Source organism: Triticum aestivum, chromosome 3A (assembly GCF_018294505.1).
Source record: "Triticum aestivum cultivar Chinese Spring chromosome 3A, IWGSC CS RefSeq v2.1, whole genome shotgun sequence".
Lineage (NCBI taxonomy): Eukaryota > Viridiplantae > Streptophyta > Magnoliopsida > Poales > Poaceae > Triticum > Triticum aestivum.
In genome coordinates, this window is record NC_057800.1 from 715,204,053 (window position 1) to 715,218,234 (window position 14,182).

The 14,182-nt window shown below is 45.1% G+C and overlaps 1 long non-coding RNA gene and 1 other non-coding gene across 2 annotated transcripts; both read right to left on the minus strand.

Annotated features, from left to right (window-relative positions):
• Positions 1–7,093: 7,093 nt before the first annotated feature.
• On the minus strand, positions 7,094–7,256 carry LOC123063937 (U1 spliceosomal RNA). The gene has a single exon (XR_006430633.1). It is a non-coding gene; the product is annotated as a U1 spliceosomal RNA (small nuclear RNA).
• A 1,482-nt stretch (positions 7,257–8,738) lies between these two features.
• On the minus strand, positions 8,739–12,088 carry LOC123063432 (uncharacterized). The gene is made up of 4 exons (XR_006430327.1): positions 11,272–12,088; positions 10,103–10,179; positions 9,420–9,496; positions 8,739–8,911 (listed from the first exon to the last, which is right to left on the minus strand). It is a non-coding gene; the product is annotated as an uncharacterized lncRNA (long non-coding RNA).
• Between the last annotated feature and the right edge of the window lie 2,094 nt (positions 12,089–14,182).

Genomic DNA, 14,182 nt, shown 5'->3' on the forward strand with positions numbered 1-14,182 from the left:
GAATTTATCTTTACTACCAGTGTCAAGTTATCAAGACCATGTGTTTCTTCAATAGGTGATGGATTAAAACCATATATTTCTTCAATAGGCGATAAATTAAGATCATGTATTTCTTCAATAGGAGGTAAATTCTTAACATCTTCAGCTTTAATACCCTTTTCTTTCATGGATTTCTTTGCCTCTTGCATGTCTTCAGGACTGAGAAATAGAACACCCCTTTTCTTTGGAGTTGGTTTAGGAATAGGCTCAGGAGCTGGCTCAGGAAGTGTCGAATTATTTTCATTTGTCAACATACTATTCAATAGAATTTCAGCTTCATCCGGTGTTCTTTCCCTGAAAACAGAACCAACACAACTATCCAGGTGGTCTCTGGAAGCATCGGTTAGTCCATTATAAAAGATATCAAGTATTTCATTTTTCTTAAGAGGATGATCAGGCAAAGCATTAAGTAGTTGGAGAAGCCTCCCCCAAGCTTGTGGGAGACTCTCTTCTTCAATTTGCATAAAATTATATATATCCCTTAAGGCAGCTTATTTCTTATGAGGAGGAAAACATTTAGCAGAGAAGTAATAAATCATATCCAGGGGACTACGCACACAACCAGGATCAAGATAATTAAACCATATCTTAGCATCACCCTTTGATGAGAACGGAAATATTTTAAGGATATAAAAGTAGCGAGTTCTCTCATCATTAGTGAACCGGGTGGCTATATCATTTAATTTAGTAAGATGTGACACGATCTCTGTTGGAAAAGGCGGTGCCTAGGAGGCGCTTAGGCATGCCTAGGCGCTAGGCAATGGCCAAACGCCTCGCCTAGGGCATAAATGGAGGTCTAGGCAGGGCAAGCAAGGAATTACCTACCCAAGCAAGAAATCATGCCACATGCTGCATTGATATGCCAAACGGGTTATATTATAATGACATTAGATAGTAATTAATTTATTTATATGCCCTAAACTAATATCAACACCCATATAATAATCACAAAATACACTATGAGTAAAAACTATATTACCGCCTAGGCCATGCCTACGACGCTTAGGCACCGCCTAGGCACTAGGCGAAGGCCAGCCGCCTCGCTTACGCCTACCGCTTTTTCCAACCTTGCCCACAATATTTCAGATTCTTAGCCATGGAAAGGATCAGATTCAAGCAAAGTAATTATATCAGGATCAATAGAGAATTCATAATCCCTATCAGCAACAAAGATAGGTGAAGTAGCATAAGCATGATCATATTTCATTCTAGCATTCAAAGTTTTTTGTTTAAGCTTAGCTAATAATTTCTTAAGATCACTTCTATCATTGCATGCAAGAAAGTCTCTTTTAGTTTCTTCATCAATAACATAGCCCTCAAGCACAACAGGCAATTCATATTTATTAGGAGAGCCTTCATCATCACTTTCATCAATATTATCAGTTTCAATAATTTCATTCTCTCTAGCCTTAGCAAGTTGTTCATCAAGAAATTCACCAAGTGGCACAGTAGTATCAAGCATAGAAGTAGGTTCATCATAAGTATCATGCATAGCAGAAGTGGCATCATCAATAATATGCGACATATCAGAATTAATAGCAGAAGCAGATTTAGGTGTCGCAAGCTTACTCAAAATAGAAGGTGAATCAAGTGCAGAGTTAGATGGCAGTTCCTTACCTCCCCTCATAGTTGAGGGATAAATTTTTGTTTTCGCGTCTTTGAAGTTCTTCATAGTGACCATATAGATATAAATCCAAAGTGACTCAAAGAATAGAGCTATGCTCCCCGGCAACGACGCCAGAAAATAGTCTGGATAACCCACAAGTATAGGGGATCGCAACAGTTTTCGAGGGTAGAGTATTCAACCCAAATTTATTGATTCGACACAAGGGGAGCCAAAGAATATTCTCAAGTATTAGCAGCTGAGTTATCAATTCAACCACACCTGGATAACTTAATATCTGCAGCAAAGTATTTAGTAGCAAAGTAATATGATAGTAGTGGTAACGGTGGCAAAAGGTAACAGTAGCAAAAGTAATATTTTTGGTGTTTTATAGTGATTGTAACAATAGCAACAGAAAAGTAAATAAGCGAAGAACAATATGTGAAAAGCTCGTAGGCAATGGATCGGTGATAGAGAATTATGCCGGATGTGGTTCATCATATAACAGTCATAACATAGGGTGACACAGAACTAGCTCCAATTCATCAATGTAATGTAGGCATGTATTCCGAATATAGTCATACGTGCTTATGGAAAAGAACTTGCATGACATCTTTTGTCCTACCCTCCCGTGGCAGCGGGGTCCTATTGGAAACTAAGGGATATTAAGGCCTCCTTTTAATAGAGTAACGGACCAAAGCATTAACACATAGTGAATACATGAACTCCTCAAACTACGGTCATCCCTGGGAGTGGTCCTGATTATTGTCACTTCGGGGTTGCCGGATCATAACACATAGCAGGTGACTATAGACTTGCAAAATAGGATCAAGAACTCACATGTATTCATGAAAATATAATAGGTTCAGATCTGAAATCATAGCACTCGGGCCCAAGTGACAAGCATTAAGCATAGCAAAGTCATAGCAACATCAATCTCAGAACATGGTGGATACTAGTGATCAAACCCTAACAAAACTAACTCGGTTACATGATAAATCTCATCCAACCCATCATCGTCCAGCAAGCCTACGATAGAATTACTCACGCACGGCGGTGAGCATCATGAAATTGGGGATGGAGGATGGTTGATGATGACAATGGCGACGAATTCCCCTCTCCGGAGCCCCGAACGGACTCCAGATCAGCCCCCCCCCCCCCCCCGAGAGACTTTAGGGCTTGGCGGCGGCTCCGTATCGTAAAACATGATGAATCTTTCTCCTTTATTTTTTTCTCCCCGGACACGAATATGTGGAGTTGGAGTTGAGGTCGGTGGAACTCCAGGGGCCGACGAGGCAGGGGGCGCGCCCAGGGCGGCAGGCGCTTCCCCCACCCTCGTGGCTAGGGTGTGGGCCCCTTGGCCTTGATTCTTTTGCCAGTATTTTTTATTATTTCCAAAAATAATCTCCGTGGAGTTTCAGGCTATTCCGAGAACTTTTTTTCTGCACATAAATAACACCATGGCAATTCTGCTGAAAACAGCGTCAGTCCGGGTTAGTTCCATTCAAATCATGCAAGTTAGAGTCCAAAACAAGGGCAAAAGTGTTTGAAAAAGTAGATACGACGAAGACGTATCAGTCATCTCACTCATTTATGGCGGCGGGTCTCGGCGGCATGGCGCTCTAATGACTCGGCGTCCGATGCACGGAGATGGACTCGCGTAGGAGAGTGACGTGGTCTGGCGTCGTGGTGGCATCGACGGCAGCTAGACCGGGCAAGGTAGATGCAGCAGTACAACTCTGAAGATGGATTGGTGGCAGGTGGCTGCGGCGGCCTCATACCCGGCACGCGTCCTGGTTGAGGAGTGCGCCGGACCGGTGGATGACCCATACCCGGCAGGCGTCCTGGATGGGACCTTAGGTCTTAGATGTTAGTTTATCAAAAAAGGCTTCCGCCCCACTTTATAAATAAAGCAAACTGCTAGGGAGCGCACAAACATGGACTAGTTCACACACACACACACACACACACCCAAGTTACACAAGAGGAAGTACAGAAGGTTCTGCTGAGGGCACAGCTCAACAAGCCCAAATAAAAGGAAAAAAAAGAGGGCGACGGAGCGCGCCGGAGCGCACAGCGGGCGTCTAGTCTGGCTCCGGGGGTGGCGGAGGGGGCGGCGGCGACAGACGGGCGACCATCGAGTGAAGGTCGGCGATGAAGGCGGAGATGGTGTCCCGGTCCTGAGGGCGGTTAAGCGACCGCCAAAGCTGCAAGTAACCAGACAGTTTGAAAAGAGCGTCAGTAGCCTGTCGAAGAGGAGTGCGCTGGATCACAAGCTTGTTGTGGATCATCTAGAGAGTCCACGCGATAGCCCCAATCTCAAGCCACCTAATGTGGCGAGAGGGTAGGGGAGTTCTGGAGTTCGGCAAATAGGTCGGGGAAGTTAGTGTGGCACCAATTCCCACCCACCACCTCCCTAAAGCAGCTCCAGACAAGTTGAACGGACACACATGAGAAGAAGATGTGATTCGAGTCTTCGGGGACACGGCAAAGAGGGCATAGGCCAGAACCCGGGCCATTGCGCTTGCGGACCTCGACCCGGACGGGTCCGTCCGTGAATCCACTGCCACATGAAGATCAGAACTTTTAGTGGAAGGCGGATGGACCACACCGCCGTAAGTGGGGAGGCGCGGTGGAGGGGGCAATGGCCTGGTACAGGGACTTGGTGGAGAATTGGCCTGACGGCTCAAGGCGCCACCTCACCTAATCCGGGCCAGCGTCCAATGTCGGCTCATGGAGAGTGACGCAATCAAGCAACTCACGCCAAGCGGCAGTATCCATAGGCCCAAATGGCCTACGGAATGTGAGGCACCCTAAGTCAATAAGGGCCCTCTGAACCGAGATCTGGGGGTCGGCAGGGATGGAGAAGAGGTCGGGGGAGCGCGTCGCGAAGGGGGTGTCACCGGCCCACCGGTCAAACCAGAACAAAGTTGCAGCCCCAGATCCAACCGAGAGGGAGGTCCCAATGCAGAGGACTTGGAGAAGTTGGACGACCGACTGCCAGAACTAGCAACTGCTAGTGCGCTGACAGAAGGCTAGGGGTTGCCCACGCAGGTACTTGTTTCAGATGATGTCTAACCAGAGGCCACCGTGACCTTGCGAGATGCGCTAGAGCCAGCGGGATAGGAGAGCAATATTCATGCGTTTAGAGCACATGATACCGAGGGCACCTTGTTCTCGAGGCTTGCAGATGTCAGGCCAGCTGACCATATGGTATTTCTGTTTATTATTGTCGCCTACCCAATAGAAGCGGGATTGGATCTTGGCGATCTCATGGTGCAGAGTCTCGTGAAGGCTGTAGAAGCTCATGAGAAACAAGAGGAGGCTTGGGAGGGAGGAGTTGATGAGGCTTGTCCAGGCCGCCTTAGACAGCCACCTACCCTGTCATGGCTCAATGCACGATTGCAACTTGGCAACAGTCGAACACAGGTCAGCGACGGTAAGCCGAGCGTTGCTAATTCCCAAGTAGGTCGTGGGGAAGGAGCCCAAGCGGCAGTTGAGCCGGTTGGCAATGTTCAGAGACTCGGCAGGAGAGTAGCCCATCACCATCACATCGCTCTTGTCGAAGTTGATCTTGAGTCCAGACATTTGTTGGAAGCAGAGGAGGAACTTAAGGTTAGAGATGTCCGAATCCGGGCCTTCGACTATGATAATGGTGTCGTCGGCGTACTAGAGGAGGGAGATCCCGGAGCCGCCGGCCAGGTGGGGGGTGATCCCACAAATATGCCCCGCAGTCTTAGCCTTATCCAAGATGGTGGCAAGCGCGTCCACCACCATATTGAATAAGAATGGGGAGAAGGGGTCGCCTTGTCTAACCCCACAGAGGGTGGGGAAGTAAGGGCCGATCTCACCATTGATTTTCACAGCAGTGCGAGATGTTAGGTTTGACTGCGAGGTCTGTTTGGTATTGGGCCCAGACTATCAACATCCCTTTACCAATTGGATAGGAGTAGCGACAAATGTCGCCTAGATGGTGGCTTTAGTCTTACTGTTGTATTACTTTGTAAGGTCTTGTGTGAACAATTAATAAAGTAGTTGCATGCACCGTCCAGATGCAGAGGTCGGGGGTCATCCTCCTTTTGTAAAAACAATAAAAAAAGCATTGAGGTGCCTTCACGCTCACAATCGCCAGGCCACACATTTATATCCTCTAGAGATCATGAACATACATCATCACTACGTTGAGGGGTGGGAGATTGGACCACATGAGGTTTGTTTCTTAGAGTTGGAAGGCATAGTGATCCACTATTCAGCTTCATTTTTATGTACCACGAGCAACTTGGTACATTTAGCCTTGTTCAGAATGACCAAGTTGGGTATTGTAGACGACATTCTTGTCCAAAATGAAGGAATACACGATGTTGGTGGACACACAATATTCTTCCCGACACGAATTGTGGAGAGCAAAACACCGGCAAAGAAATTGTATCATGATTTATAGACTAGACATGTCAATGTGTCATGATGCAGAGCAGCTACACTGTTCATAAGCTCAAAGCACACGTTTGCTCAGCAACTATTGATGCTAGGAATAAGGTAAACCTTACAGGAGGCTCGAAAGCAGCGGGGCGCGTGACCAAAGTTTGGCTCAAAGATTTTCTTTGTGTCATTTGGTGAAAATTCGTCAGCCCAGTGAACAAGGATAATAATTCAGGCAATCAATTGTGCCTTCAATAATACTTTCTTCGTCCCAAATTACTTGTCGTAGAAATGGATGTATCTAGAAAATTCGTCTAGATACATCCATTTCTATGACAAGTAATTCAAGACGGAGGGAGTATGAAACTTCTAATGGAGCCTTTTACATGTCTATGCCACCCAACATTTCCAGAGTTGAACTCTTCTTGGTGCTGACCCTGATATGAAGCATCAGCTACTGCATGTATGAATTGCTTGAGGGACTCATCTGCCTCAGGTTAGCTGAAATATTTACAAGACAGTCAGAGGAAAATATAGTACGCCCACAAAATGTTTCAGGCCCAATGAATCCTTTCTAGTTATATAAGCCAGGGCCATTTTCTAAGTTAGCACCATTGATAGTTGTGTTTCGGCGAGCAGGCATTTAACTATGCTAATTTTTAGAGACTTATCATGCATCAACTCTGAAAAATTAACAAACATCTCTTATTGTGTGGCCGTACTCTCCTAAAATTTTCAGGGCCCAACTCACAACAGTTCGCTCAACATAAACCTCCAATGTTGGCTCCTCGGTTTCATGAACGATGCTCTGGAATTTGATAATTCTCCGGAATTCATGAACCAAACAGGCTGAAAATTCATGGTACCTGCGCAGGCTATCTGCTACCTCATCATAAAATTTCATATAACTAAGTTTAATGGCTTAGATTGTATTCAAAACAAAGATTGTACCGAGGATAAACAAAATGAAACACAAAAGCTGAATTTGATAACTAGAAGATTCAACACAAAGTTATAATTTCATTTATATTGGTAGGGGCCGCGCAGACGCATACCCCCTCTAACACAAATTACAACGTCTACTCTTCCATGAAGAGGAGATTGGTAGATCAACGTGCTCACTAGGTGCAATGTGAACGATTGATGTAGGCCATGAGCCTTATTGATCACCCATGGACCCCGTCCAGGTAAGTATGCTCAAAAGTAGCCCTAGCCTCCAGTTATATAATCGTCTTCCCCAAGCCAATATTTTTAATCTTTCCGTGTGGGACTAAAACAAACTTAATTGATCTGCGGTCCTGGTCTATCTTAAGTTCTCAACCGAACACATTGGCCGACGGATTCAGGCTTGGGTTGCATCTAGCCCATTAATACAAAGCCAGCCTCTTACACGATCTTCTCGGAAAAAGAGAAGGCGCATGATACGAATCAGCCGGATGATTTGTCTATGAAATCGTCCGTCTACCCAGCTGTCAGATCAACGTGTTGATGGCCATTCGATGCACCAACGCCACGACAGCAGACCAGCTTCAACGCAGCGCTACTAGCAACCCCAGTAAAGCTCCACTGCAGCACAGTGCAGCGTGTTATAGCTCCAACGCAGCATCGACGGAGTCCGGCGAAGTTCCATTGCTGCCCCAGCGAAGCTCCAATGGAGCACTGACAGAGTCCGGCAAAGCTCCGGTGCAGCACCGACAGAGTCCAGCCTCCGGCGAAGCTCCATTGCAACCCGGTAGAGCTCCAACGCAGCACCGATGGAGTCTGGTGAAGCTCCATTGCAGCGTCGTCTATGCTTCCGCCGGAGTTGAGGGAGATGGCCCAACGCACCGTTCCGACCAGCCGCACGACCACCCTTAGAGTAGCAGTGGTGTGTTTGTAAAAAAGCTGCAGCGTCAGGCATGCTCACCGGAGCCTCTTTCACTGGTAGCGCCAGTCGCGTTGCAACGCAACACCGCCGGTGACGACGGCCGGAGTTGAGGGAGATGGTCCGTCACAGCAATGGTGCTGCTGCAAAACACATGGATTGCGGCATGGTGTGGCAGTGGCGAGCGGGAACCTTACAGCCGTGCTGGCCAGAGATGCCCTCCTGCCGACCTTGCTGCAACCGCGCCGTAGTGTTGCCGGTGTCGACCTTCCACTACAAGAAATATGTCAACTTGTGACCCTCACTATTGGCCGCTGAAAGGTCATATTTGTTCATTTGTGACCTTTTTGTGACCAAAAACAGAAGGTCAAAGCCTGGCGGTCGTAAATTGAAATTAACGACTTTCTGTAAAAGGTCGTTGGTTCTTCGACCAAAATTTTGGTCACTAGCAACCTTCCCAGAACACGTAGGCATCCAGCGTGGCAAGCTGATGTGGCACAAGAATCAGCCCGGTCTGATTCGGTGTTTTACATGGGCCGAGCCCAACAATTTAGCCTTTTTAGAATATTTTTCCTTATTAATTTGGTCAACTACATGGGCCAAGCCCACATTTTAGCCTTTTTATTTCTAGGCCATGGCCTCTTATAATGCATTTCTTATTAGTTTTCGTCCTTCCAAAAAAATATTGTTTGGTCCATGGCCTTTTCACCCCAAACCACGTTTGTACCACCTTGGTATGTCTCGTGGCCTATTCAGGCCCGGTACTATCATGGCAATTGAGTAATTTTCACAATCAGGCATTAAAGCAACATGTACACAGGGAATACAAAATTTCATTACACAGGAATACAATGTCTACATAATTTGCCTTATCTCACTACTACATAACATTGTTCAACACGTAGGAGCACATATGGTACTATTTTAACAATGTCTTCATTGCTCCCTCTGATGGGCAAGTTCTCCAGGTGCGACAACTTGAATTCCTACAAGAACAGAACATTACATGAATAGATCAATCGAGGAGGAAACAGTAAAACAGGCTGAAAGCATCACACATACAAATAATAACAGCATACATTAATGTATAACATAATAAAAAATATCTATAACCAGGGCTATTTCTAGCCAACCTGTGTGCATGAATCATAATAGATCAAGCAAAAGACATATAAACATCAGCATATAGCAAATATTAGTGAAAGGGGACAATTTCTAGTACTCGTCATGTTTGCAAAGTGAGCAAGAACGATTATATTTCCCTACACATACTTTCTGACTTTTCCTTAGTCCTACAGTGATCTGCTCACTCCAATTCTATCTACTCAACCCATTCACATGCAACATGGATAATCAACTAGCCTCATCATTTGAAGCATCTAGTCAAATAAGTAATTGGAATGCAACATGGATAACTATGCCCTATGAAACAGTTCACGTATCAAGAACCATCAAAGTAAATAAGGAACTCGTATAGAACACCAACTCAATCACCTTCACAGCAATGAAATCATGGATAGTTCTTCTATTTAATTGAAGTTCTCTAAGCTTCTCCCCCCATTGAAAGCAGTCTACAAAATAATTGAGAACAAGGTCAGTGCCAAAATATTTCAAACCATATAATTTCTTGCTAATCTCATATACTGTTATTCAAAATAAAGATGTATTTTGCTGTAAGATTTTAACGCTAGTACACAAGACATAAAAAGGTACGAGCAATCCTTGGTGATCTGAAGCAGCAGCACAAAATTTAAACACAGACAATGCATGCCATATTAATACCAGCACAAATAGAGAAATGCAAAAGGCACCTCATACTAGTATGGTGATCTTCGGCGCAAATTTTAAGCTCTGTTTCATGTGGATAATTTATTTGGTTTCAGTAAACAACAACATGCAGTATATATGAAGGGTTCTTGGTTGCATAACAGCTGAACTAATCCCCCATCTAGGGGGGGGGATTACAACAGGTTCCTGCAGTACACTAGATATGCCAACATTTTAGACTACTAGTACCTAGAAATCATATGCAACTCTGTTTTTTGCTCTAGCCCAGCCACAAGATCCTAAAAGAAATTGTACGTATCTGGTGCATTTGACATAATAAAGTAGCTCCCGAACAAACAGAAGTTCTGCATCTTCACATCCCAATTGAGGAGGTCTGTGGGATAACCTACCCTGAGGAGCTCGCCGTGGGATCTTCTCCATGGCCAGCCCCCTTCTTTCACAACACCAGATTGGCCTCTTCACGAACCTACAAAAATAAATGCACGCACACATCGGATTGGGGGAGACGAGAGGAGGAAGAAGAAGAGAAGAGGAGGAGGAGGGATGTGTATGCAAGTGTATAAGAATCAAGCATGAGATACTTTTCAAATTACTATGAACATTCTTAGTTTCTGGCAGGGGTATTTTGTACATGTTGGCATTAATTGAAAAAAATGGATATGAACAAGAAGGCGCTACTGCACAATAATGAATGAGAACAATCAGGTACTGGCAGGGGTATATGGCTGCACCATCGATCAATGCAACTGCCACCAACGTAAATGCAGTAGCAACCTTTCTGATGTATTAGTTAAACTGTTAGTCCACTCAGCTAGCAGTAAGCACCTACCGAAACACTTGAAAACTCTCCAAACACAATGGTAAAGTACAAAGTTCAGAACACTTGTGACTGCTATAGCCAACTCTGTCAATTAAGTGGTATTAAGTATTAACTGATAAGAACAAGTGGCCTGAACCAAACTGAACATACATACTCTGCTGCCGTATAAGGGTATCAGAGGGATCAAAAAATGACCCCAACTTTCCTAGTCGATCTAATTGCATCCCAGATGTATGGAGAAACAGATAGGCAGTGTTGTTGATTAAGCTGCAACTAGATGTATCCACGGTCAAGAAAATGTTGTAATTAAAAGGTGTCATGTTCACTTCAGGAGATCCTCACACAAAAGGAATGTTGACTTCCTACATTATTGTAACTTCTATGCAAGAGCATATGCCCATTAACAAGATTACCAACAACTACAATGCAAATTAATTCCAGATATTTTGTCAAAACAATGAAGAACAGGGAATAGGGAACATCCGTCAGTAGATCCAAGCATAACTAATACAGTATGTTACTGCAGACCAAATCACACAAATGTCTTCTAATTTAGCTGCTAGGCACAACAGAATCTGTATGGGCAGTGCCACACTTCACATCCGTCAGTAGATCCAAGCATCAGATCAAATCAGACAATTTCAAAGCCATAATCTCAAGATGGCAATGCTTAATTGAGGATTAATCTCATGTACGCGGAGAATAAATCATACTGTACTTGGCTACAGTTTGGCTTACCTCGTCGTCGCCGCCGGGGGTCTACTTAGCGGCGGCCACGGCGAGCAAAGGGTGAACTTGGCCGGGGCACCAGGAAGGGAGGCACTGTCGCCTCACTTACCGCCGGGAGGGGGGGGGGGGGGGGGGGGGGGGGCGTGAGGTTGTCCGGAGACGAAGACCCTAAGCCTCGCCGGTGGCAAAGTCGTATCCTTCCATCTCCGCTCAGCTTTGGCCTTGATGTCACTACAAGTCGTTGGACTGGATGCTGGCGACCTGGGACTGGATGCTGGTGGCGAGGAGATGGGGACGAGGAAGGAGGAGTGTGGCTTTGGGGGAGGTCCGGACGCGGTTGGTGACGACGAAGGAGAAGACGATGAAGACACGGCAGAGGGACCCCGCGAGCCCCGCGAGGGATAGCGCCGGGAGCAGCGCCTCCAGCGCGATGACCGGCCACTCCAGGAACCGCTCGCAGATGCCGCCGCCTAGGATGACAAGGGAGAGGACCAGGACCCCCACTCGCGGTCGATGGTGGCGACCATGTCCATGACGGCCTCCGTCTCGGGCCAGTTGGATCTGAGAGTGGGGAGAGGGGAGAGGATATGAGATGGGGAGAGGAGGGATCTGGATCGGGAGCACGATGGGGAAGGCGCCGCCGCCGAGGGGACGGGAGGCGGATGAGAGTGTGAGGGGAACACCGGAGGAGTGGGGTGGGAGCGGCGGCGCGTCGAGATCCAGAGGGAGGGAGTGGGGTTGGGGGCGGCGGCGCGGGGAGAGTGAGGTGGGTGGGCGCGTGAGGTGGGTGGCGGATCTGGAGCGCTAGGGTTCGTGGGGTGAGAGGGTGAGGGAGTTTTATTTTTCCTTTTTCTTTTTTTTGAGACAAAGAGGGGGAGGGGGTGAGGGAGAAAGGGCTGCCGGATCCGAGAGCATCCGACGGCGTTTGAGCACGATCCGCGTGACATGTCTATGGACCAATCAGAAACCCAGTACACGTTATGACCTTCTAAATTGGTCGTAATCGACTTAAAATAAGGTGTTGAACCATATTTTTTCAAAAAAAGGTGTTGAATCGTATAAACAGTTTTATGATATGAGAAATTCAAAAAGAAACATTCTCATTGTGTCACCAAATGTGACATAGTTTTTAGGAAAACTAACAAACTTGGAATTGGAATAAGACAAATATCTTTTAAAAATTGTTATGGGAAATGAGTTTTTAAGGGGGGGATTGCTTTCTATTTTCGGAGTGCCAAAAATGTTTACAGCACCACTCCATTTTCCAAAACTATAAGACATCATTTTATGTACAGTTGACCAAATCTTTAGATGTAAAATGCTTTCGATCCACCTCTTATCAAAAAGACAAATTATGTTTCAAAAAAGAATCTATCTCGGCATTCTTTTGTTTTTCTTCTACTTTTTCACATGAAAAATTCAGAGAAATGATCTCATATTGTGCACAAGGGTGCATCTTGGAATTCCAAATAATGTTGCCTAAGGGAGTTTTCATTTTCTTTGCACGGAAAATCCATTTTCCATTTTCTGAGTGCCCGAAATGAGTTTTTTTTGTGAAGGACCTACCATATATTTGTGGCAAAAATGGACCAAATCAATTTTCTAAAATACTAGGCCATATTTAATGCACAATAGATAAAATGGTTGGGTGTCAAAAGATTTGATCCACCTATGGTGAAAAAGACAAATTCCCGCCGATTTAGTAGGAAGCGGGTCAAATTTGAACTGCAGTTGCCTCATAGTTTGCTCTTTATTTTTTCCAAAAATCATTTCTAGGTACATAAGTATCTATTCATCATAGAAACGTCAAAAGTTTTCCAAGATTCAACCACTAGTTAGGAACGGTCAAGCCCGCCGTTTTGACCGCATTTTGAAACGGGCATAAAAAATTCAAAAAAATTCAAAAAATTGGAAAACCTTTGCATTGTGTCATCATATGTGACCAAGTTTCCAGAAAAAATAATAAACTTGTAATACAGCAATTATTTTAAAAGGTGTTCTCAGAAATGAGCTATCATGCGTGAAGATTCAGGGCTTTCAAGCCAAATGATCAATCTTATGGCCACATTCATGACATACTTTGTTCAAATGATCTCATATTGTGCACAAGGGTGCATCTTGGAATTCCAAACAATGTTGCCAAAGGGAGTTTTCATTTTCTTTGTACGGAAAATTCATTTTCCATTTCCCGAGTGCCCGAAATGAGTTTTTTTGTGAAGGACCTACCATATATTTGTTGTAAAATTGGACCAAATCAATTTTATAAAATACTAAGCCATATTTAATGCACAATTGAAAAAATGGTTGGGTGTCAAAAGTTTTGATCCACCTCTGGTGAAAAAGACAAATTTCCGTCGATTCAGTAGGAAGCGGGTCAAATTTGAACTGTAGGTGCCTCATAGTTTGCTCTTTATTTTTTCCAAAAACCATTTCTAGTTACATAAGTACCTATTTAATTATAAATACATGGTTTGGTGGCGATACGTCGAGTTTTAGACGATGGCCGAGGGCCCCAACTCTAGAGCGCGTAAACTCGCATGCCCGCCACGTGGTCACCGCATGACCGTGGCGTTGCCATGTGTTCTGGGCGGCCTATGCATGTCTAGTGGGTTGGGCACTCCCCAGGTAGGTGCTAGGAAGAAAATCACAACATAAGATTCTCACGAGGAGACCGATCGATGCTCCAACATGAATAAGCAGCCAAGTGTTTGATTAGCGGCACGGGAAATGCACATGGATAATGGGTGTGAGTTTTGGCTGAGGATGATCAGTTACTAAGAAGACCCTCTTCACAAATTTTCAGCTCAAAAAGAGGAGCCTTTGTGGTACTTGCTTTGCAAAGTACCACACTGGACATAAATACGAATGTTGAAGCTGGGCTTAAAATAATGAATGGATTGAACTGGCATTTGGTTGAGGA